Below are 3,517 nucleotides of genomic sequence, written 5' to 3' on the forward strand. Positions count from 1 at the left end.
AAGTTGGAAGGTCAAAATCACCTACGGAGAGCACTTTGGGGCAGTAAAGGCATAGGAGAACCTGCATGGGGATAGAGCTGTGGCTGCCCCTCTGCTGTTGGCATTGCCGGGGACCCACAGAAAAGCAGAGCAGCTGGCAGCCAGCTCAGGCAGCCAGAGACACACACCACAAGAGCCTTCAGAGTTTGCAGAGCTGTGTACTGTATCTTCAGCAACGAGCAGGGGCAGAGTCTACAAAAGCCCCTATTGTGTACCTCTCTAATCTGCCCAATGTTTCATCTCCAAGGACAAAATACAGCTCACTGCAGATTAGGGGCTTTCTTGAAGGATAGCGGGTGTTCCCAGTTAGCTGCATTCGCCATTCATCAGGATGAGTGCAGAGGGGAAAGCCAGACGCCCCAGGCTCCTCATTGCATAGCCCAGGTAAGGCGGCTCGGACCAGTTTTTGGATCCTACCTGTTCTGTTCAACCTGTGGTACCACACAGGCTGCTGATCTATAAGGATTTAATCAGGACTGACAGAAATGGCTGTGTACGTTCAGAATTTCTTCTGGGAAACAGGTCTAGTGGAGGTGTTGTGGGAGTAAGAAACTCAAACTCCTCCCTTCTCTCCCTGTCCCTCCTTCCCTCCTTCCTTCTCACTCTTCCTTCTCTCTTTCCTTCTACCCTCTCTGCTAGCACTGGGGAGCAAACCCAGGGCCTCAGGCATGCCAGGTAAGTGTTCTACCACTTAAGCTACATCCCCAATACTCTCTTTTCAAACCTGTCCTTTACGTTTATTATATGCTGGCTTGATTCCCCAGCCCCATGTTCCTTCTGGGATGTCCCTTTTCCCCCTACGCCACCTCCTCTTCTACCACAGGAGCAGCTTGCCCCTTTACAGTGAAGATCATCTCAGTGAAGCAGCGAAGCCCACATGTAGGAGGAACAGTGCACACAGTGGGGGCTTTGTTCACCTGGATATGCTCAATGTCCGAAGATCTCGGGAGTGGGGTGGGTAAGATCATTGCTGCTCCAGCGACTAAGTGCTCCTTTGGGCTTCTGGAGTTCTGGGTTCTGTGCCAACCTTGCTGTCTGGCCCTGTCCACCTGTCGAGGTGACAGAGAGCACATTGCAAAGCAAGAACTCTTAGGCATTTGGTGAATTGCTAAACACAGATAATTCAGTGGCCCTGGCAGTTCCCCATGTCCTTAAGGGGAAGGTTTGACTTTCTCGGTTCCTGTGGCAATGTGGGTCAAAGGGGACATCAACGGAAGGGCTGGGAGTCATTAACAATGGCCACCAAGCAAGAGGGGCAGGAAAGCAGAAGGAAGAAGAGAGGTTAGAAACACAGCAGAAAGCAGCTCCCTGTTCAGTTTGTAGAACTCTTATCTGCCAGAAACGAGGGCCACAAAAGACTCCTGCATCGGTGGGCCGAGGCATATTTGAAGCCCAGTATGTCTGTCTGTCTGTGGCCCGCATTTACTCCATGTTGGAAGCAATATGACCATTCCTTTCTTACTAAGGACACTTACATAGGACAGTGGGAGGTGACGGGGACACATTTGGGAAGATCCTCCCAAGGACGTTCATCTGCTACTGGTGGCCCTGACATTAATTCAGGCAGCAGGGTAGGAGCACAGAGGCCAGCCTAGGTTAGTGACTTGGCTGGCTTGGGTAGGGAAGCCTCTGGCTTGGGCCTGCATGTCTTTTCATGGTGCCCTCTGTCTGGTCAGTCCAGATGCGGGAGGCCTTCCTTTACAGTGGGTTTTCTGAGCCACCGCCCTTGTGCCTCTTGCGGTTCTCCCCTTGTGATTGACAGGGATGCCTTAGAGCATCGTCAGTCCTCTCCGGGTGGGTTTTCAGTGCCAGGGTGAGTATTGGCTTTGCCTGCTGAACATCTGGTAATAGAAGCAGGATCAGACAAACACTGGGAGAATGAATCATGCATGAAGGAGAACTGGGGCAAGGGCTCTGCCTTCACCACTTCCCTCTGTTTAGGAGTGAAAATCTTTGACGAGGGTTGGCTCAGCATTTCCTGAAATAAGACCGAGTCCCTCCTTTCAGACGAGTTTCTGGTTGGACACTGCACACTCAAACAGGAAGCACTTCCTGTCAGTGCTGAACTAAAGAGAAGCCATTTTGATGGGTCATTCGTCTCCCGATTTCACGGGTCTAAACGGAAAAGTGAGCAGTCTATTGATTTGCTTTGCTTTTTTTTTTTTTTTTTCTTCAGTAACAGCAGGAGAAAGAATGACTTTGGGGGCTGACTTTTCTGGTGGCATCAGGACCCGTTTTGTCTCTGACAAAATGAAAATGTCAACGGAGAATAAAAATAGAGCTATTAAATAATTAAGTAATTACAGTGTGCTATATTTTCTTTTAAGGACAGCATGTTATCTGCATGTCAGTAAGTGACAGTCAAGATTTTTAGAGAGGCTCCTCGAATTCCCAGAATCCTATGGTGGCCTAAGGCTAAGGAAGGGGAGGCTTGGGTTCTCTTGGGACAACGTGTCTTGATAAAGAGTCGGCATGTACTGTGCTTAGAACCCTCTGGAGTACAACTCATACCCATGTCCTTGTGACCACTGTGTTCAGGTGACAGGGTGAGACTACCGCAGGCATCTGTAGGCTTCCAGAGAAGGGCTTTTAGTTTCAGCCCCGATTCCCTTTGTGGCTTTCAGCAGACAAAGGAGCAATGCAGAATAGGTTTCCCATTTGGCAACAGAGAGGTCATTATTCGCTAGCAAATGTCTTTAAATGTGGATACAGGGCATCATTAGAAAGAAGGGGTTATAAATAGAGTACCAGCTGCGGCTCGAGGCATGGCTTAGTGGTGGAGAGCTTGCTGATCATGGGCAGGAACACTGCTCCTCTTGTGTCTGTGTCCGTGCGGGGCTGTAAACTTCATTTCCGGTCTGCAATCTCCAGTCACACTCCCCAGAACAGCCCTGTCTCCACTGGCTTCCCCTGTTCCCGGTATAATCCTGCCCAGTTGTGGGTCAGTTATAGCACTACATGTTCAGCATCTGGATAATGCCCTTAAAATCTATCCCTATTCTTGCAGATTTCACTGAAAAGACTGAGGCTAATTTGGAAGATCTGAGCTTGCAAATCCACAGGGGCTCAGATGCCACGTAGTCATGCCTTCCCTTATTCCTATGTCTGTTCCTAGGTTCAGGCAAGGGGAGAGACACTGCTCTGCTCCCTAGAGGAGCCCTCCAACCATGCCATACATAAGTTCCTTTACATCTTCCTGTGCTATTTTCTGTCCTTATCCCATTGAAATTGTATCTTGCCAGGAAGTGGTGGCACAAGCCTTTAATCCCAGCACTTGGGAAGCAGAGGCAGGTGGATTTCTGAGTTCCAGGCCATCCTTGTCTACAGAATGAGTTCCAGGGGAGCCAGGGCTATACAGAGAAACCCTGTCTCGAAAAACCAAAAAAAGAAGGAGGAGGAGGAGGAGGAGGGAGAGAAGGAGGAGAAGGAGGAGGAGGAGGCAGGCGGATTTCTGAGTTCAAGGCCAGCGTGGTCTACA

General features: G+C 49.8%; 1 protein-coding gene across 3 annotated transcripts in view; it reads left to right on the forward strand.

Moving 5' to 3' along the window:
• The first annotated feature begins 364 nt into the window (after window positions 1-364).
• Mro (maestro) overlaps window positions 365-3,517 on the forward strand; it is a 21,551-nt gene continuing 18,398 nt past the window's right edge. For all 3 annotated transcript variants that reach the window (XM_021150832.1, XM_021150834.1, XM_021150835.1), the window contains exon 1: window positions 365-423. The gene's annotated coding sequence lies outside the window, so the exon portion shown is untranslated. The remainder of the gene's footprint in view (window positions 424-3,517) is intronic.

This window comes from Mus caroli, chromosome 18 (assembly GCF_900094665.2).
Source record: "Mus caroli chromosome 18, CAROLI_EIJ_v1.1, whole genome shotgun sequence".
NCBI classification, from domain to species: Eukaryota; Metazoa; Chordata; class Mammalia; order Rodentia; family Muridae; genus Mus; species Mus caroli.